The 21360-nt window shown below is 49.4% G+C and overlaps 1 protein-coding gene and 1 long non-coding RNA gene across 2 annotated transcripts in view; one reads left to right on the top strand and one right to left on the bottom strand.

Moving 5' to 3' along the window:
- The window catches only part of LOC142296773 (uncharacterized), an 80021-nt gene extending 63772 nt beyond the window's left edge, over positions 1–16249 (bottom strand). The window contains exon 1 of the long non-coding RNA XR_012751692.1: positions 16201–16249. This is a non-coding gene — a long non-coding RNA (uncharacterized LOC142296773). The remainder of the gene's footprint in view (positions 1–16200) is intronic.
- A 199-nt stretch (positions 16250–16448) lies between these two features.
- The window catches only part of RNF13 (ring finger protein 13), a 117199-nt gene continuing 112287 nt past the window's right edge, over positions 16449–21360 (top strand). The window contains exon 1 of the mRNA XM_075340765.1: positions 16449–16610. The gene's annotated coding sequence lies outside the window, so the exon portion shown is untranslated. The remainder of the gene's footprint in view (positions 16611–21360) is intronic.

The following is a 21360-nucleotide window of genomic DNA, read 5'->3' as shown; positions in this document are numbered from 1 at the left end:
GCCAGGACGGCGAATGATGAGCTCTCCTTTGCCCCAGCACTCCAGTATTCAGATGCGAGTACAGTTCAATATACGAAAAACAAAAAACCTCAATTTCAATTAAAATTAAACTTTTATTGATATATTTTAAAATTTAGACACCCATTAATAGTAAACACACAAAGGGCATAGATGATGAAGGGGAGGAGCTAAATATATGGGGTCCCTATAGCACCCTATGGGACCTTGCTCCTACCTACCAACGGAGGGTATGACGCCGTAACTGTTTTGGGCGCCCCCGTTCCACGTCGGCTCACCCTCTAGTTGCCCTGGATAGTTAGTGAATTAAAATAGTAATTACGGTACACTACGGATGGCCATACAATAGTACTAGAATGTATTAAGTACAAAGTGCTCATGTAATCACACTGTCTGATAGGAAGCTGTTATCTATCAGGAAAACCAGGACAAAAAAAAAAAATCAAATATTAAGCCCCAATATAGGTAGGCTTCTGCAGAAAAATTAGTCCATAGTACATGATCCAGTACAAATTAGTACATGGTACAACAAAGTGCTCATATAATCACACTGTCTGATAGATAACAGCTTCCTATCAGGAAAACCAGGACAAAAAAATCAAATATTAAGCCCCAGTATAGGTAGGCTTCTGCAGAAAAATTAGTCCATAGTACATGATCCAGTACAAATTAGTACATAGTACATAATACACAATCTACATTAACATAATGGAGGAGCACATTAACATAATGGAAAATTCAGTTCCATCTGTCAGTTTTTCCTCCCATGTCCCAGTGTGATATAGTATGGTATGGCAATCACACATGGATAAACTTTTACACAATCATAATTGCACAGATTTGCACTGCATAAACCGATGCGAATACATGTAATGCAATGCCTGAGGGCAATCATGCAGATGATTCTTATAGAGCAGAAAAAAGGGGTATAGATAACCCCACAGGGAAGAAAAGAATAGTTACTTCCCTTTTAGCAGCATGCTCTGTATCGCCTCTACGCGTTTCCCCTTTCCATGATATAAGGATCTTCAGGAGGCTGCCTTTTTTTGTCCTGGTTTTCCTGATAGGAAGCTGTTATCTATCAGACAGTGTGATTACATGAGCACTTTGTACTTAATACATTCTAGTACTATTGTATGGCCATCCGTAGTGTAATTACTATTTTAATTCACTAACTATCCAGGGCAACTAGGGGGTGAGCCGACGTGGAACGGGGGCGCCCAAAACAGTTACGGCGTCATACCCTCCGTTGGTAGGTAGGAGCAAGGTCCCATAGGGTGTTATAGGGACCCCATATATTTAGCTCCTCCCCTTCATCATCTATGCCCTTTGTGTGTTCACTATTAATGGGTGTCTAAATTTTAAAATATATCAATAAAAGTTTAATTTTAATTGAAATTGAGGTTTTTTTGTTTTTCGTATATTGAACTCAATTGGTCCTATTGTATATGGTTTTTTACAGTTCAATATACGAAGATGAAAACCGGAGTCTCCTGACTTTCCTTGGGCTGCACAACAACCTTCGGTCTGTATGTTGTGCAGGCATTCCCTAGATTGTTCTGTAAACCATAAATCCACACGAATAGTGAGGCAAATTAAATTATAAGTGAGGAAGATAGATCCCTACCAAGGTTCATCTTTGAAATGACTGGAAAGACAGCCAGCAAAGTATCATCATTCTAGGTTTAATGCCCACACCAGCGTCCCCGAAACGTCCTGCCCCCCTCCCTCGGCGGGGATGTCAGCTCGCTTACCCATTTGTCTCTCCTGTGGTGGCCGTTCTGTTCCCATCTATTGGTGCTGTCTCCTGGAGGCTGTGTTCTTATCGCAGGCTTCCTGCTTCTGCTCTATGGAATCGCGCGTGGCCATGCCCCTTTCTTAAAGGGCCAGCATACCCCTAACCCGGACGTGCCTCTCAGGTCACCTAAGAGGCTGCAGATATTTAAGATACTTGCTCCCCTTAGGAAAGTGACTGGGCAATGAGTCCTATACGTTGCAAGTTCTCAGGTCCCCTAGAACTGTGCTGCTACTGCTGTTATATTGTGCTAGTTTCTGCTGCTGACATGTTTGTATTTCAGTGTACGGCTGCTGTTATCCCTAACCTGCCGCTCTGCTACAAGCTGCCATGCCGGCCGCTAATCACAATACCCACTGCCGCAAATTATACTGACCAGCTGCTGCTGCCATACCCATCCATTCATTCATCCATCCATGTCGAAACCTTGACACCTGCCGCTGCTGTTATCTCTCTCCAGAGACTATCGCTCTTGTACCCCTGGGGCCAGCCGTCACAGCACCAGTTTTCCAGAGTGGCACCCAGTCTCTCACTTGCAGCATAACACCCTCATCTGGTGAAAACTAGGTGTAGTTCCGCAGTCAAGCCACTCAGAGTGTTCGCCTGGTGAGCATAACAGTTTTCCCAGGCCATGAACCACGCTGCCCCCGCGTTCTTTGCTCAGCGAGAACTCGCTCATCGGTGAGAGGAACAACACCAACTCATGACCATTCTGCAGGCTATGGACGCTGAACTGAGCTCCCTGTAGCTGGCAGATCCTGCAACCACCAACACTCAGCTTACCAACCTCCAACAAGAGCTCTCTCATCAGAAAGGTACGCAAGGTCAGGTGCTGGAGTATCTTGCCTCCATGGACAAATGGTTGACATCTCTAAAGAATGCTACCAGCCAAGCCTCTATGCCCTCTGTCTGTGCTGGCCTCCCTCCTGGCTAACAGTCCGTCCCCTTATCTCAGCAGACCTCCACGGTACCGAGGGGATTCAAAGCTTTGTCGAGGGTTTCTCAATCAGTGCCTGTTGCACTTCCGTCTCTTACCGCAGCAGTATCCCACAGATGCCGCCAAAGTGGCCTTCCTGGCTTCTCACCTAGAGGGCAAAGCTCTGGACTGGATCAATCAGTTTCTGGAGAGGTTTGATCCACTAGTCTCCAACCTGCCTCTCATCCTGGAGACTTTTCGGAAGGTTTTTGATGAACCTGGCTGCATTGCATCCACTACCGAAGCGCTGTTTCACCTGCAACAAGGGGATCTCACTGTAGGCCAAAACGCTATAAGATTCCGCACCTTATTGTCTGCGCTGCAGTGGACCAACAAGCCATTGGTCAAAGCATTCTGGCGAGGCCTATCCGGTAAAATAAAAAATGAGTTAGCTGGTCATGCTTTACCCTCCTCTCAGGATGACCAGATTAGTTTGGGCATTCTGATTGACTTGCGCTTTCAGAAATGTACTTGTGAGAGGGCCCGTGAGAGGAGGCTGTCGCACCCAGTATCCTCTGTCCTGATGTTCTCGGTTCCTTGTGCCAGTGCGTCCTCCGTAGCGGCGGTCCCAGAGCCAATGGAGATTGATCAAGTGCGTCCAGCCCGCTGCCGCCAGGAGATCTGTCGCACCAATGAGGGGTACTACTACTGCGGAAGCTCTGCGCATCTAATCTGCTTCTGCCCCAAGAAGTCAGGTAACTTTCCAGCCTTGAGTCAGCAGGAGAGGCTACCCTAGGTGAATGTGTAGGGCTCCATGAGGCAGGTGGTTAACCTACCGTCGCCGGGCCGTTTCGGGTTGGGTCAGGCGTTGTCACGTGGTGGCCTTGCCCGGTTCCATTGACCCGAGGCGTACAGTAAATGGTGAGGGAAGCGGGGGTATTGGGAAACGTTTGTCGTGATGCCACCTGTGGTATGCAGCCAGGATGTAGCCGCCACTGCCGGGTTCCTCGCTGGGGCAGGTGTTATGGCAGCCGGGATGGTGTCACTTCCCACAGGCAGAGTGGGCCCCGGGTGGATGATGAGGGTTGTAATGGCTGTTGGCGCCTAAGTGCTGGGTGGTGGCACCGGTAAGGATGAGCCAACACAGTATCTGAGGGTTCAGGGTGTAGTTTACTCACAACATCAGCTGCCAGCCTGGTCACACTGGTCACTGCTGTGATGGGCTCAGGTCAATCCCAAATCTGGTAAGGGGTCACCACCGGTGTTTTGAGAAAGAAGGAGTGAGAGTCCTATTTCTTGGGTGTTCCCCTCCGCAGTTAGGTACCCTGGCTGAGCTCCCGCTTCAATCCCCTGGGCCCAGTAAAGTCCAAGTTGTCCAAAGATGTCTTGCCAGAACTATGGTCCTGACGGGTCTGTTTTTGATGTGCGTGTGTTGCGCCTATATTTCTACCCTAAGTGGAACCCGCCCTCCACCAGGTAGCTGGCTTCAGTGACCAGGAAGTCCCATGATCATATGCCCCCCCCCCTGCCTATCCTGAGCCAACGCACTCTGTGTGAAGGCTCCTAAGTTGTATGTAGTGTGTGAATGTGGAACACCGGTGATTAACCTCCTCCTAACCTGAGATAGATACCGCACCTTAATTGAGGTGCAGTACCCTGTGGCGACCAAAGCCTCAGGGGCGACACAAATGCAAATCCTCATCCCCTAATATATATATATATATATATATATATATGACTGCGTTCGTAACTAGTGACGACTCCCGGTTCTCTGAAGTGGTCCTTCTAGACTCTTAAGGCTGCTTTACACCAGACAATCTATCGTGCGATAGATCGTCGGGGTCACAGTTTTTGTGACGCACATCCAGCATCGCTGGCGATGCCGGCCTGTGCGACACCTCCTAGCGACGCAGTATCGCTCACAAATCGTGAGTCGTGTACTGCTCGCTAGGTTCCATAATATCGTTTAATTTAGTTGTTCATCGTTTCCGGGGTAGCACACGCCGCTCCGTGTGACACCCCGGGAACGATGAACAGCAGCTCACCTGCGTCACGCGGTCGCCACCGGCTATGTTAAGGAAGGAGGTGGGCAGGATGTTTACGTCCCGCTCATCACCGCCCCTCTGCTTCCATTGGCCGGCAGACGTGTGACGTCGCTGTGACGCCAAACGTCGCTCCCACTCCAGGAAGTGGACGTTCGCCGCCCACAGCGAGGTCACACGAGAGGTAAGTTGTGTGACGGGGGGTTACCGACTTTGTGCGCCACGGGCAGCGATTTGCCCGTGACGCAAAAAGGACAGGGGTGGCTACGATCGATTGTGAAATTGCACAATCGGTCGTACCGTGTAAAGCAGCCTTTAGACTCTGGCGCCGACGGGAATTTCATACAACAGAACATAGTGGACCGGTACCAGATTCCTGTTAGTCATCTGCAAACTCCCATTACAGTGCTGTCTGTAGACAGAAAGCCTCTGCCTAGGGTCATACAGTTTGTCACCGAGGAGGTTGTCCTAGTCTGGGAATGCTGCATACGAAGATCACTTTTCATGTCCTTGCGGGAGTGTCGCATCCACTGTTGCTGGGGCTATCATGGCTTCGGAAGCATGAACCAGTTCTGAACTGGAGATCCTGAGATGTGCTCAGTTGGGGGGGGGTCACACCTGCCATGAAAACTGTCTTGTTCCTGTGCAGCCCCCTAGACCACCTGTGAGATCCTCTAATCTACCGGGTCTGCCATCCGCCTACTGGGCCTATGTGGATGTCTTTGGCAAGAAAGAGGCTGAGACCCTGCAGCCACATACACAGTACGATTGCCCTATAGGACTACTCCCTGGTCTAGTCCTCTCCGAGGTCATATTTATCCGCTGTTTCAGGTCGAGAACCAAGCGATGTCTGAATACATAAAGGAGATTCTGGTAAGAGGTTTCATTCAAGAACAAGTACCCGCTACCACTTATACCGGAACTGTTCGATCGACTCTGAGGTTCCTGGATATTCCCCAAGCTCAACCTCCGTGGTGCATACATTATGATCCGAATACGGTCGGGCGACGAATGGAAGACGGCCTTCAAAACCTGTGATGGCCACTAGAAGTGTCGGATGATGCCTTTTTGAGCTTAGCAATGCCCAAGCGGTCTTCCAGGAATTTGTCAACGATATAGTCCGAGATGTGCTGTACACATGTGTAGTGGTGTACCTGGATGATATTCTTGTATTCTCACCGGATCTACCTACACACAAAAGAAATGTTTGTCAGGTGTTGCAGAGGTTAAGGGAGAAATGTTTACACGCTAAATACGAGAAGTGTCTTTTCGAGCAGTCGTCCCTGCTTTTCTTTAAGTGGCTTTACATGCTACGAGATCACTAAAGCGATCTAGTTGGGGTCATGGAATTTGTGAGGCACATCCGGCCGATTTAGCGATGTCGTTGTGTGTGACACCTATTAGCGATTTTGAATTGTTGCAAAAACGTTCAAAATCGCTAATCGGTGACATGCCCTCCTCTTCCCAAATATCGTTGCTGCTGCAGTAACAATGTTGTTCCTCGTTTCTGCGGCAGCACACATCGCTCCGTGTGACACCGCAGGAACGAGGAACCTCACCTTACCTGCGTCCCGCCAGCAATGAGGAAGGAAGGAGGTGGGCGGGTTGTTCGTCCCGCTCATCTCCGCCCCTCCGCTTTGATTGGGCGGCCGCTTAGTGACGTCGCTGTGACGCTGAACGAACCGCCCCCTTAGAAGGGAGACAGTTCGCCGGTCACAGCGACATCACAGAGCAGGTATGTGCGTGTGACGCTGCCATAGCGATAATGTTTGCTACGGCAGCGATCACCACATATCGGCCGTACGATGGGGGTAGGTGCTATCACGCTCGACATCGCTAGCAACGGCTAGTGATGTCGCAGCGTGTAAAGCGGCCTTTAGGCTACATTATCATGGATAGTGGCCTGAGGATGGATCCAGACAAGCTTTCAGCAGTATTGAAGTTGCCGTGTCCTGATGGTCTGAAAGTGATCCAGCAGTTTCTCGGATTCGACAACTATTATAGGCAGTTCAACCCACGGTTCTCGTCCCTGGCTCTTTCAAGCTCAGGCTTGACCTGCAAAGCGGCGAATCTGAAAGTATGGACCCCAGAAACTGAAGACACCTTTAGGTTTCTCAAGTAGGCCATCGCTTCGGCTCTGATGTTGCATACACCAGAGAATAGCAAGCAGTTTATCCTGGAAGTGGATGCTTCATCCTCTGGTGTTGGTGGGGTCCTCATACAGAAGTCAGCTATGAGTTAAGACTATATGTTATGCTCACCGGGCAAGCAAAGATGTTAATGAACCCACTGGGCCGCAGTATACAGAAAACCCAGAGGGGCTTGACTACGGTCCTGAGCCTGGTCTTCTCCAGAGCCCCTAAAGATGAGGGTGTTATGCTGCAGGTATGAGTCCGGGTGCCACTCGGGAAGACTGGTGCTGCATTGGCTGGCCCCAGGGGGTACAGGAGTGACAGTCTCAAGTAATAGGTTGCGGCAGTAGCGTGGGGCTAAAAATCCATCAGGGATGGATGGATGGATGAAACAACAGCAGCGTCCGGTGTGCATTCTTGTAAAGACGGGTATCGTGTAAGTCGGCCGGCGTGGATGCTTGCGGCAGCAGGTATTGCGGTAGGCGGCCAAAGTAGCGGCTCATAGCAGCAGCAGGTAGGGATACGGCAACAGCGCTCTGTAATGCAAACTGGTATCAGCAAACAGAACTACCCCAAATGTATCAACGGCAGCAGCACAGTGCTATGGGACCTAAGACTAGCAACGTATTAGACTCGTTGCCCAGGCACCACTGATAGGGCAGAGGTGCCTTAAGCACCTGCGGCCTCCCAGCTGACCTGGGAGGTACTTCCGGGTTAGAAGGACGCTGGCTCTTTAAGAAAGGGGGCGTGGCTATGGGTGCGCCCTATGCGCAGAGGCCTGGAGCCTACCAGGTATACAAACGCTCCGTGAGGCTTCAGCATGGGATGGGACCACCGCCGCAGGTCGCCTGGACAGGTGAGGGAACCAACATCCTCGCTAGGGGAGGGGAGTAGGAGAGTGCGAGGATGCCGGCGTGGGTGTTACACTGTAACCTGTGGATTCTTTTCCAGAGCTTTCTCCCCAGCCAAGCATAACTACTCAATTGACGATTGGGGACTACTGGCAATCAAGATGGCTCTGGAGGACTTGCGATATCTGATGGAGGGTGCAATACACCCTGCCATAATCTAAATTGACCACAAGAACTTGGCCTAGCTTTAGTCAGCTCAGAGGTTGAACCTGCACCAACCTCGGTGGTTGCTGTTCTTCACCCGCTTCGATTTTGTCCTGCATTTCCGCCCTGCTGAGAAGAATATCAATGCTGATGTGCTCTGGCGGTCATTTCTGTCGGTCGATCAGGAGGAGCCTCAAAACATAATTGAGCCTTCCAGGTTGGTGACAGTGGCTCCAATAGAGGTGTCCCAGGTTCCTCCCGGTAAGACGTTCGTTGCCGAAGCAGACATAGTTCTTCAGTGGCGCCATTTCTCCCCGTTGGCTGGTCACGCAGAACAGAAGTCTTTACAGCTGATCTTTATTGATGGCCTGCATTGCGACAAGATGTGCTGAAGTTTGTGTCGGCCTGTCTCATGTGCCCGCGACAAGACACCGAAGAAGCTTCCTGCTAGCCCACTGCTTCCTTTGTTGGTGCCATCTGCCCCTTGGCAGCACATTGGGATGGATTTTATCTCCCGACTCTAGGTAGTGGCAAATTCTCTAAAATTGCCCATTTCACACCGCTGACCGGTTTGCCCTCTGCACCAGTGCTCGCTGAACAATTCATCCAGCACATCTTCCGGCTGCATGGTCAACCACTCCACATTGTATCCAACAGAGGTGTCCAGTTTACGTCTCAATTCTGGAGGGCCACATGCAATTCTGGAGGGCTGCTGGACGTCACCCTGGACTTCTCGTCGGCCTACCATCCACAGTCTAGTGGCCAAGTGGTACGGGTGAACCAGATCTTGACAAACTTTCTGCGGCACTTTGTCAATGAGCATTATAGTGACTGGGTCAAGCTCCTTCCTTAGGCAGAGTTCTCGTATAAAAATCACGTGAGTGAGTCCTCTGCCAAGTCTCCTTTTGAGATCGTGTATGAACAGTGAGCCAGAATGCAGTTCCCAGTGGTGCTCACCTTCGGCAATCCTGCAGCTAATTCCCTTGTCAAGATGTTCTACGACATCTGGGTGGAAACCAAATTCTCCCTGGAGCAGTCCTCCATCCATATGAAGAAGCATGTGGACAAGAGACCCCTAGACCCTCCTTCATTCCAGCCCGGAGACAAGGTATGGCTCTCTTCCAGATACATCCTTCTCAAGTTGCCTTCCTGCTTTATCAGTCCTTTTGAGGTGCTCCAACAGATTAACAAGGTGTCCTACAAACTGAAGCTCCCAGCCTCCCTATGGATCCCTAACTCATTCCATGTGTCCCTTCTCAAACTTGTCATCCTGATCCATTATCACATGGATCCTGCTACCTCACCGCCTCCGGTCAGTAATGAAGACGTCTATGATGTCAAAGTCATCCTTGCTAAGAAAGAGATCAGAGGTAAAATCTACTACCTGGTGGACTGGAAGGGGTTTGGTCCAGAGGAGGGGTCATGGGAGCCAAGGGAGAATATTAATGCCCATCTTCTTCTTAAGAGATTCATGAAATAGGAGGGGGCTTAAGGGGGAAGTAGTGTAACGCCCACACCGGCGTCCCCGCATAGTCCTTCCCCCTCTCCCCCAGCAAGGACGTTTACTTGCTCACCCGTCTGTCTCTCCTGTGGTGGCTGTTCTATTCACGTCACATGCTGCTGTCTGCCAGATGCTGCGTTGTCATTGCAGACTTCCTGCTTCTGCTCTAGGTGATCTCAAGCGGGCACGCCCCCTTTCTTAAAGGGCTAGCATAACCTTAGCTGCAGTCTCTCAGCTGACCTGAGAGGCACTTCCGGGTTATTTAAGGTACTTCTGTCGCGGGCGGAGGAGGGAACGCCGCGCTCTCCCACTGCTCGGGTCCGGCTGCTGCTCGGTGGCTCGAGCGATGGGCCGAATCCCGGGGACTCTAGCGGCGCTCCTCGCCCGTGAGTGAAAGGGGGTTTGGGTGTGGGGGCTGTTTATTGTCCGTGACGCCACCCACGGTTGTGGTGATTGAATGTACACCACCGCTGCTCTGGCTGGGGATCCCGGGAGTGATGGTGTGGAGCAGCCAGTTGTTGTGTTGCCCCTCCGTGGGTAGGGGTTGGTGATCCCGGGGCCCAGTGATGGGGTTGGATGGTGGACAGGCGGGTATGGGGCCTGTAGAGGTGCAGGGGCGCGGGTACAGCGCTGTGCCACACGGCACGGTGGTACTCACTCAGTCCAATGAAGCACAGAGTCTCTGCTGAAACAAACGGCTGGATGGAGGGGTCCCACAGGCGGCTGCGGTGTTTTTCCCCTGACCCCAGGTTTTTAGTGTAAGTTCTTTCCTTCGCCTCCGTGCACACTCTTCCTGCTCTCCGGTTTCCAGCTGGCTCCCCGATTCAGTACCGGGGGGCCACCGTCCTGCCCCGGCTACCTGCGGTTCCACCAACTGGCTCCCCGGCTCCCTGCAGACGGCCACTACCGTCTGCCTGACTTTCTGCACAGGGGCCCTAGGCTCCAACCTAGGCCCCAGTCTGCGTCTGCCTCTCTGCAGACTTCCTCTCTCCTTCACTCCTGAACTTGTTTGGACCTGCTTCCTCCCTCAGGCCAGCTAAACTCCTCGGTGGGCGTCTCCATCTCCTGACTCCGCCCACCTGGTGTGTCTGTCTGAGCCCAAGGAAGAAACCAGGTCTCACTGGGGTTGTCTGTGTGAACTGGTGGGGGTGTGTGTTGTTACCTGTGACCCCTGGCTTGTCCAGGGCGACACACTTCCACCCCTTAGACAAGAGCTTGGGAAACGAGTCCTAGACGTTGCTAGTTCTCAGGTCCCCTAGCACTGTGCTGCTTCTGTTATTATTATATTATGCTAGTTTCTGCTGCTGACATATGTTTGTATTTCAGTATACTGCTGCTATTATCCCTAATGTGCCGCTGCTGCTACAAGCTGCCACACCAGCCGCCAACAACCATACACGCTGCCGCAAAGTATCCTCACCAGCTGCTGCTGCCATATCCATCCATTCATCCATCCCAGTTGAAACCTCGACACCTGCCACTGCTGTTATCTCTCTCCAGAGACTATCGATCCCGTACCCCTGGGGCCAGCCGTCACAGCACCAGTCTTCCCGAGTGGCACCCAGTCTCACACCTGCAGCGTAACACCCTCACGATCAGTGGCTCTGGTGAAAACCAGGTGTAGTTCCGCAGTCAAGCCCCTCAGGGTTTTCTGTGTGTTGTTGCCCAATGGATTCACTAAAATCCCCACTAGCTCGGCGAGCATAACACCAGGCCAATTCCACAGACAGGGTACAGAACTGGATGGCATAATGTCCCACAGAGGTAGTCCCTTATCTTAGCCACAGTATGCAATCAGCAGCTGAGTGAACGCAACCTGGTTCATCAAAATCTAGACTGAATGCTTTCCGAAAGGAAAGTAGAGAAAACATCTTGGAGTTATCCTATTCTAAACAATATCATGGCTCACGGCAAAGCATCACCAGACAAAAAGGAAAGATATATGCCGCTTTACACCAGTCAGAAGAGAAATGCTGAGGGCACAATTCAAAGTATATGATGCATTGATTGACAACACTCTGGCAGGCTTTAGGCTATGTCCGCACGTTGCTTTTTACCTGCTTTTATGCTGCTTTTTCAACTGCAGCGTTTAATGCCAAAATGGTTGTGTTCTGCTTTTCAAGCAAAGTCTATGGGAATTTGGGTTTCTTGTCCGCACTATGCAGTTCAAACTGCAGCCTTTTTGTTGCAGAACTTTGGTCAAAAACTCAGCTTTGCAGTGCAAAACCCAAATGGCAAAAACAACTGACATGTGAATTGTTTTTGCCATTTGGGTTTTGCACTGCAAAGCTGAGTTTTTGACCAAAGCTCTGCAACAAAAAGGCTGCAGTTTGAACTGCATAGTGCGGACAAGAAACCCAAATTCCCATAGACTTTGCTTGAAAAGCAGAACACAACCATTTTGGCAGTAAACGCTGCAGTTGAAAAAACAGCAAAAAAGCAGGTAAAAAGCAGGTAAAAAGCAACATGCGGACATAGCCTTAGGATTGCCATTAAAATGTGAATGGGAGGAAAAGGTGGGGCTGCTTTCCAAGCTAAATATTGCACATTAGGGTGTGGTAGGTATTGAGGAGCTGGTGGAGAGACTGCAGGGGTCTGAGACAGTGCGTCCATATGGGCTCGGAGGGTTTGTGCAGCTTGGACAAGTTCATGTTTTCTGGCAGCCAGTTGCACCACAAGTCCAGGTAATTCATCCTTATACCACGGTGTTGTTGTTGCTGTGCCATTGGGATCCATGTTGTTAGTATTACATTTAGCCTCATCTGGTGAGGTGAATTCTCCAAGTCCAAGGTCCGAGTGGGCACACGGGAGACAGGTAGCAGAGGTACTAGAGATCGCAGGTGGTCAGGAGAATAGAAACAGGTAGCTGATGTACTGCAAGCCATAGGTATACAGAAGATGTTGTATTATGCTATGTAATCTGACAGCATCATCAGTTAGGGACAGAGACCCTGATTCCAGTGATGTATCACTTAGTTTACTGAGTGCAGCAATTATGATTAGTCAGTTCTCTCTGCTGTATATTGAGTAGAGCTCAGTCATTGATCTGTGTATAGTGACAGAGCTGCTAATCCATACACTGTATGGGGTTGAACTACCCTGCATGAGCTAAATTGTCCTGTAGTGATAATCTACTGCTGATAAAACACTGATTGCATTGAAATAGCAAAACACAGCCCAGTAAGTGATACATCACTGTAAGGCTATGTGCGCACGTTGCGTACTAGCCCTGCAGATATTTCTGCAGCGATCTGAAGAGCACATGTGCGCTTTAGATCGCTGCAAAAATGTCCGTAGTGAGCGCCGATTCCATGCGCTCTGCCTGCAGCTCCTGCCATAGACAGAGCAGGAGCTGCCGGCAAAGCGCAGGAAAGAAGTGACATGTCACTTCTTTTTGCGCAGCGCTTCGGCAGTAGCCGAAGCGCTGCGCTCTTAGACGCCACGTGCGCACGGCCCCTGCACAATCTCCATAGACTGTGCAGGGGACGCTGGACGCATGCAGTTACGCTGCGCTACAAAGCGCAGCGTAACTGCATGTTTTTACGCAACGTGCGCACATAGCCTAATGGTGCTTTCAAATTACATAGCAAAAACTTGCTTACAGATTGTATTTAAGACCATGGCAAATCCCCTCTAAATATTGTAATACTATGCTACTGCTGTTCATAGTGTCATTGCAGTTCTCTTCTGAACCAAACCTCAAGCAGCTTTAAAGGAGGACTATGATGGCTGCCAAAGGGGCCTTCGAGAGGCAGATGAGCCGATGTGCAGCAATTGCACCATTTAAATGCTGTCAGTGATTAGCAGAGATATCTAAATGGTTAAAGGAGTCATCCAAGCAAAAGAAAACTTTGCCCGGGGAAATCTGGTAAACGTAGCAAACTTAGATTCATTAAAGGGGTTATCCGGCTTATTTTGACTTTTTTTTTTAATTACCCTATTGGGTTACATTGGGGCAGGTAAGTAGATAGTGAGCACTTACCTGCCCTGCTGTCAGCCCCTCTCCCCCGGCTCAGAGTGGTCATGTGACCGCTCCTGCCGCGATTTTGCTGCTTCCGGTCATTTCATGTCAACATGTCCCTGCACCCTCCCACATATTCCCCCGCACCCCTTACTCTCCCCGCAACCTCCCCCTGCACTGCTGTGGGGTCCGTGACCTGGGGGAGGGGCCTGGCGGCGGCTACCGTGGTGTCAGCGCCAGCACCGGGCCCTCTGCTCAGGATCGCACATTCAAATGTACCGGCATCACAAATCACAGATGCCGGTACATTTGAAAGTGCTGATGAGAGGGAGCTCAGCGCTGCTGCTCATCACTGGTCCCGCTGTCTGTGTCTGACAGATCAGGTCAGCGGTGACGTCACTACTGTGCTGATATGTCCAGACCAGACAGCGGACGAACGTGCAGGAGCTGCGGGGACCGAGGACGGGTGAGTATGTATTCCCTACATGTGTTCCCTATGGGGGTAGGGGGTCGGTACAGAGCGGTGTGTGTGTGTGCGGTGCAGAGCCATATGTGGGGTGCAGAGCCATATGTGGGGTGCAGAGCCATATGTGGGGTGCAGAGCCATATGTGGGGTGCAGAGCCATATGTGGGGTGCAGAGCCATATGTGGGGTGCAGAGCCATATGTGCGTGTGGGGTGCAGAGCCATATGTGCGTGTGGGGTGCAGAGCCATATGTGGGGCTGTTATTTGCAATGCTGTAGGGATACCAGGTCAGGTGCTGGGGAAGAATACTGACAGCGAATGGGTGTGCAGGGGGCGAGGCTGGACACTGAGACCGGGCGGTGCCAGCTCTAACTGAGGTTTTGCACAGGAAGTGGTCAGTTTGCTGGAGCTGAATGTAAACAGAGAGCTGCAGAGAATAAAGGGTGAATTCAAGAGGAACAAAAGTTAGAAAACAAAAAATAACAATGTAGGGGTGATTTATATAACAATACAGCACAGATTAGCTTACCAAACATTTTTGAGTTTGTCGGATAACCCCCTTAACCAGCACCCACCTGGATGCGGGCAGATGGCTTCCTAGTCTGGAAGTGGTGATGTCACAGTTCTACCAGCTGGTGGCCGCTGAGCTCTGTGATTGGCTGCAATGATCAGGTGATGAGCTTCACGTCATTAGATGTTTTATAAAGAAATGCAAAGCTGCTAGAGGCAGATGCCGGCCATGTAACACAGCCGGCATCTGCTACATATGTAATGGCATCAGCTCCTGAGCCTGCTCCACACAGGAGACTATGAAACCAGAGATACATGTAACACATACGGCTGATTCAATCAATATTGCATTTTCTGATGAAACATTCCTTTTATTTCTATGGTCTCTGTTTTTGACTGTTTTAATCCAGTGTAAGATTGCCAAGTCCTTCCTCTGATACAAGGCATTTATTACAGCTATTTTTTGTGTTTCCCTGTTTTCCACATTCGCTATTTGGGGGGGGATGTTTGTGGCAACTTAACATCAGCTCAAAAAGACGTAAAGTTTTGCAGAGATGTTACCCTTCTGTCTGACATTGTAAGGCTAGTTTCACACTTGCGTTGGACGGGATTCGTAGCATTGCGTTATGTGACGGATGCAACGGATGTGTTGCATATAGTGGCACAACGGATGCAACGGATGCTGAAAAACAACGCAATTCGTTTTGTTTTTTTACAGTTTTACCGTCGGCAGACTATTGTGAACGATCAGCCGATCGCTAACAGTAGTCCGCCGCCGGGTGATCAGCCGATCACTCACAGTAGCCGGCCGATCAGCCGATCACTCACAGTAGCCGGCCGATCACTCACAGTAGCCGGCCGATCAGCCGATCACTCACAGTAGCCGGCCGATCACTCACAGTAGCCGGCCGCCGCCGGGTGATCAGCCGATCACTCACAGTAGCCGGCCGCCGGGTGATCAGCCGATCACTCACAGTAGCCGGCCGCCGGGTGATCAGCCGATCACTCGGTCGCCGACAATGTGTGGGGGGGCGGAGTGCGGTGGGTGGAGCCGAGCAGGGCCATGGCTGAGGACGTCAGTGCCGCGGGGACTGCATCGCTGGGGGACAGGTGAGTGTGTGTGTGTGTGTGCGCATACATACGGAGTGCGGGGAGGGGGCAGAGCAGAGCAGGGAAGTGTCGGGCTCCCTGCACACGTAACCAGGGTTCCTTGGTTACCCGATGTGTACCCTGGTTACAGGTGGAGGGAGCCAGAGAGAGCATGCGCAGTGAGTGAAATCCAAAGGATTCCGCTGCTCAAAAAAAACGTTACATGCTGCGTTCCTTCCACCCGACGCAGCGTCAAAATAACGACGCTGCGCTGTCCGGCGGATGCAACGCGGACACTTGCGTTACAGTGCGTCATCCATACAAGTCTATGGAGAATAGCGCAGTGCGTTAACGGACTGCGCTATTCTCCATAGTGACGGACTCCGCTGAACGCAAGTGTGAAAGTAGCCTAAGGGAACATGCGAAAAACAGGTTAAAGATAAAAAATAAAGGGCATTTTTTTTCTTACCCCAAATTCCTACACCCTCTGCACTATTTTGAAGGCTTCTGCATAATAGCCCTGTGCACATCACCATAAGGGCCGCAATGGGAGGAATTTACATGCATTTATTCGATGTAAACGATAAACCTTTGAAGCAAATTATTTGTGGATAAAACCAATCTGCTTTTAGCTTCCACAGTGCGTGGTCAGAGGGAAGTCCACAGCAGCGCTGCTCGTGTGCACGTCCCCGAGTTCCCCTCTGAGCAGCCGATACCTGGGAGGTTTCTAGCAGCCAGGTCCTCCCTTCCTGACGCAGCTCCGCCGCACTGGACACACGAGCTCGGCAGTACACGCTCTTATACCACTGCCCCCTACCGGTCCAGCGCAGTATTGCCAGTATCCTCTGCTGACCCCGCCCCCCCGGCAATCCATGCTGCTCAGTCACGTGTTCCTTAGAGCAAATGTTAACTGACAGATGCCAAGACCAATCAACGCATTGATGATCCTTTAGCCAACCAATCGCAAAGGTCGAATTGCGAGTTTTCCCATAGCTTGGTGTACTGTGGGCCGAGCGGTGGTGGCTGCGAGGAATGAGCGGTCGGCTGGAGCGGGGGTGTCTGCAGGCTGCAAGTCTCCGCCGTGCTCGGAGCAGCGGCCATACAGCCAGCAGCTAACGGGCCTGATGTAAGTGGTTAGCTCCTGTCCATTTCCTGTCTGTAGTCTATGACCCCACCGCGCTGTCACTTGTGTCCCCTGAGTCTCACTGTGTGCTCAGAGTAATATGCTATTATACTAAAGGATGGCAGAGGAAGTGTGTGTGTGTGTGTGTGGTGTCACATGACCATTGTAGTGCTGTGTGTGTGTCACTTGACCATTGTGGTGGCACTATGTATGGTGTCACATGACCATTGTGGTGGCAGAGGTGTGTGTATGTGGGTCAGTGACCATTGTGGTGGCGCTGTGTGGGGGTCACGTGATCATTGTGGCAGCAGAGGTGTGTGGGTCACATGGCCATTGCGCTGGCAGTCAGCTGATCTCCATCCTCCTGTACTAGGACGTCTCCTGGCATGGAGCACGGGTCATGTATTCCTGTGAAATGTATGTTTCATTTGTCCTTTCATCTTTTCTTCTGTTGTATGAAGTTTGCCAGTACTGCATGCTGAAAAATAGCCCTACACCATGTTGTTCCCACCTCCAACTTCACTGTTGGTATGGTGTTTTGGGGGTGATAAGCAGAACCTTTTGGCCCTCAAAACATAATGTGTATTATGGCATCCAAGACTTCAATTTTCGCCTCATCTCCCAGTATTTCACAGACTTGTCTAAATGTTGTTAAGCAAACTTTAAATGAACTAGAACATGCTTTATGTTCAGCAATGGAGTCTTGTGAGGTGAGCGTGCATACAGGTCATGGGGCAGAGTGCATTACTTATTGTTTTCCCTTCCATGTCAGCACCACCAGAGAGAGAGAGAGGGGTCCACCCATCCAGGACAGGAAACCACACTAAAATAAAAGGTGTCGCCTCACCTCCTGCATCAGTTTGGTTTCCACTCGGACCAATCTTGCTCTGTCAGCACCCATGAGCGATTTATTTTCTCAGCCCTAATCCGACCTAGAAAACAATCGCAGCATGTTTCGGGTGTAATGCGTTCCTGGTTTCTCTCACACCCATTCAAGTCTATGGGGCGAGAGAAAAATCGCACTGCACTCGCAGTACACCGGTGTACCACGAGTGCAAGGCGAGAATGGCAATAGCCGGCTACGGAGGAGAGAGGGAGATAAATCCCTCCCCTCCACAGCACTGGTCCGCCCCTCCTCAGTGCCGGCCCGCCCCCTGCAGCTGAGGTCCAATCGCATGATCGGAGCTCAGTTGTAGTGACACTTGGCTCCTGCTGTGCTGCCAGCGTGAGCAGAGTGTCATGCGAGGATCGCATTAGTCCCCTGTGTGGCCCCGGCATTACAACTAGGATTTATAGTTTGAGTTTGGAGGAAGTTCCTTTCTAGCTTAGGTGAAGCCCCGAGGGGGGAAGTGCCAATTAGATCTATTCTGGAGTTTCTCCAAAACGGATAAGAATTACATTTTATTGGTTAATTTCCTAAGGTACTGATATTGGCCCTGGGGCTTTATATAACTACAGCCTAGCCGATAATTCCTGAGTCAAGAGATTTGATAGATCTTGTAGTAGGTCCACCCTGGTACTCCTCCCCAAGATTCCCGCTTGGGACTTTAATTTTGTGTTGGAAGCTTTGACCAGGGATCCCTTTGAGCCCCTTCAGGAGATGTCGGTCAAAAATCTCACCCTAAAGTAGTTTTGCTGACATCAGCTAGGAGGATTAGTGACATGCAGGCCTTATCTATCAACCCTTCGTATACTCAGGTCTTTGAGGATAGGGTGATATTCAGAACAGACCCAGTATACCTGCCTAAAGTAGCAAACGCTTCCCACAGGGCTCAGGAGATACCGTATTTCTTCCCTCCTTTTGTGCTTTCCTAAAAAATCATAAAGAAGAGAGACTGCACTCACTGGACGTTTGGAGGTTCCTGTTACACTATTTAGATGCTATCAAGTAATGGAGACAAGGTCAGGCATTGTTCATATCCTTTCAGGGGGCCATAAAAGGGCTTCCAGCCACAAAGGGTAGACTAGCTAGGCTGGTGAAAGAGACCATTACGTTATCTTATGTGGCAAGTAACGTACTTGTTCCGGAGGGTATTACTGCCCATTCCACCAGGGCCGTGTCAACTTCCTGGGCCGAGAGTCGTAAGTGCCAATCGACAAGATATGTAAGGTGGCAACCTGGTCTTCCTCCTCTAATTTTTTTTAGACGCTATAGACTGGTCTTATCCTTTACGTCAGGCTTAATCTTTGGAAGAAGGGTTCTACAAGCGGTAGTCCCTCCCTAGGTGTTGTCTCTATCTATCTAAAACTCTCTGGTGGTGCTATAATGGGGGAAGGGAAAAATCTTAGTTACTTACCGGTAATGAAATTTTCCAGAGCCCATGATAGCAGCATTATATTCCCTCTCTATTCACTTCATTAGGCATTATGGGTGCACTACTATAAGATTGTTTATTTGATGGTGGTAAGTACTTAATGTTGTGTTGAGCTACTCTTGCTCTGTAACCAAACTGATGCGGGAGGAGAGGTGCTGCCTTTTATTTTAGTGGGGTTTCCTCTCCTGGTTAGGCGGACCTCTCTCTCTCAGGTGGTCCTGTCATGGTCTGTGGAAAATCCCATTACCGGTAAGTAACTAAGCTTTTTATTTGAAACAATTGTATCTGCTGATTCCAGGTCTTTCTGTAGCTCTCCACAACTCTTCTGATAATTCTTTTCACTCCTCAGTCTAAAATCTTGCAAGTCGCACCCGGTCATGGCCAGTTTGTGATGAAATTCTGTTCTTTTCACTTCCGCGTTTATGGCCCAACCAGTGGGAACCTTCAGTAGTTCAGAACTTCTTCTGTAAGCTGTGCAATCACTATGTTTTGCAACAATAAGCTTGTGAAGGTTTAGAAAAAGCTCACTGGTTTTGCCCCATCATGAGATGTTTCTTGTGTGGCTACTAATGAGACTTTTTTTTTTTTTTTTTTTTTTTTTTTTATGGGCCATCAGTTGAACCAGCTGATATTGTTTTTCACAATGTGGCAGGATTGCTTTCTAATTAATGATGACTTTCCTTGGCTTTTTGCACCTCTTTCTTCATGTGTTTAATACTTTTTCCCCGTGTCATTTCTCATTATTACACAAATGCACTCTACCTGTGTTGATTGGATGAGTTGTTACCAACATCTGGTGAGAGATGCATGTCATTAACACTTTTAGAAATATATTTACTTAGAAAATTGGAGATGTGTTTAATACTTCACCAGATAGATATCTATCTCGTCTTTCCCCTAAAATAAGACAGGATCTTTATTTTTTGCTCCGAAAGATGCCTTAGGGCTTATATTCAGGGGATGTCTTATATTGTCCCATGAACAACAGTCACATTTTATTTTTGAACAAAAAAAATATCAACATTTATTCATATATGATCATGTCATCAGTAGAACATCAACATTTTGTGTCAATCAGATTACTGGTTCAGATGCACATTTTCTTATCCGATCCGCTATTCTCGTAGTGCAGATCCAGTCCTATAGTGGAGGGTACATACCTTATTATTTACAAAGGTTTATATTACCTGCTTAAATTTATTATATTCTGTGTACTGCTAAATTTGGGCCAAAAGAAAGCAGACCCACCCCCCAAAAAAAATAATAAAAAAGGCACTTACCAGGCCCCAAACAATTAGTTGGCAAGTTCATGGTCTCTCACACACAAATGTACATTGTGACGGGGTCCTTCTCCCATATCACACAATCATCAGAGCGAGAGATGGCTGTAAAATCCAAAGAGCATTTATTCCAAGCAGATCAAATAATCCATAACATAATCCATAAAACCGAGGGTAAAATTAGTAAAGAAAACACAAATATAGTCCAGAAAGCGATAAACAAATGTCCAGGTCTCTCTGAGCAGCCACACCTTCAGCTCATAGGTTCAATCTTCGGCCTTCTCTCTTCAAGTTCTCAGACTGACAAATCCCCCAGGTAAGCAGAGAGTTTACAGTAGGTGGATCCCAGGCCCCCTCCCCCAGACTTAGGGACATTAACACTATAGGGGGTAATTACCTACAGACAATACAATGTACACACAAACAATACAAATAATGGACAGTGAACCAAGCGTAAAATAGGAATCTGCACAGCATGATACACAGTACACCATATCCCACCATCACATACATCGTCGCAAGGTCCTCCTGCGTTCGACAGCAGTTGGCTTCACCTGGTGGCTGGAAGCCAGAACACTCGCGCGGAGTGATATTGGTACCTGAACTGTTAGTTTCAGCTGCATTTCACTGCAGTTCTCACAATTAGGGACCTGACAACGACGCAGATCTGTGTGAGAGCCCACCACCATCAACACTAGCCAACTGAAATTGTTTGGGTTCTGATGATTGTGATATTTAGCTGCTTGGACCCTTCTTACTGAACTGCAACTAGGGCTTATATATGGAGTAGGGCTTGTATTTGAACCCTTTAACAACCGTGGGCAGTAAAATTATGTCCCATTGGTCATGGTGTTAATCCCACCCGGCTGCCAGCCGGGGGGATCCGCGTATGACATGTGTGCCTAGCAGGCACGAGCAAATCCGCGATCTGCCCATACCTGTCAACCCCTTAAATGGTGCTGTAAAGATGTGACAGCGTTACTATAGTCGCAATTAAAGTTTACTCAAAGTTTAGTTAAAGTTTTGAAAAATAAAAAAAACAACCTAAAAGTTCAAATCACCCCCCTTTCGCCCCATTGGAAATTAAAGGGTTAAAATTTTTTAAAAATGTACACACATTTGGTATCGCCGTGTTCAGAAATGCCTGATCTATCAAAA

The sequence above is a fragment of the Anomaloglossus baeobatrachus genome, chromosome 3 (genome assembly GCF_048569485.1).
Source record: "Anomaloglossus baeobatrachus isolate aAnoBae1 chromosome 3, aAnoBae1.hap1, whole genome shotgun sequence".
Taxonomy (NCBI): Eukaryota; Metazoa; Chordata; class Amphibia; order Anura; family Aromobatidae; genus Anomaloglossus; species Anomaloglossus baeobatrachus.
This window is presented reverse-complemented; position numbering and strand designations above follow the sequence as displayed.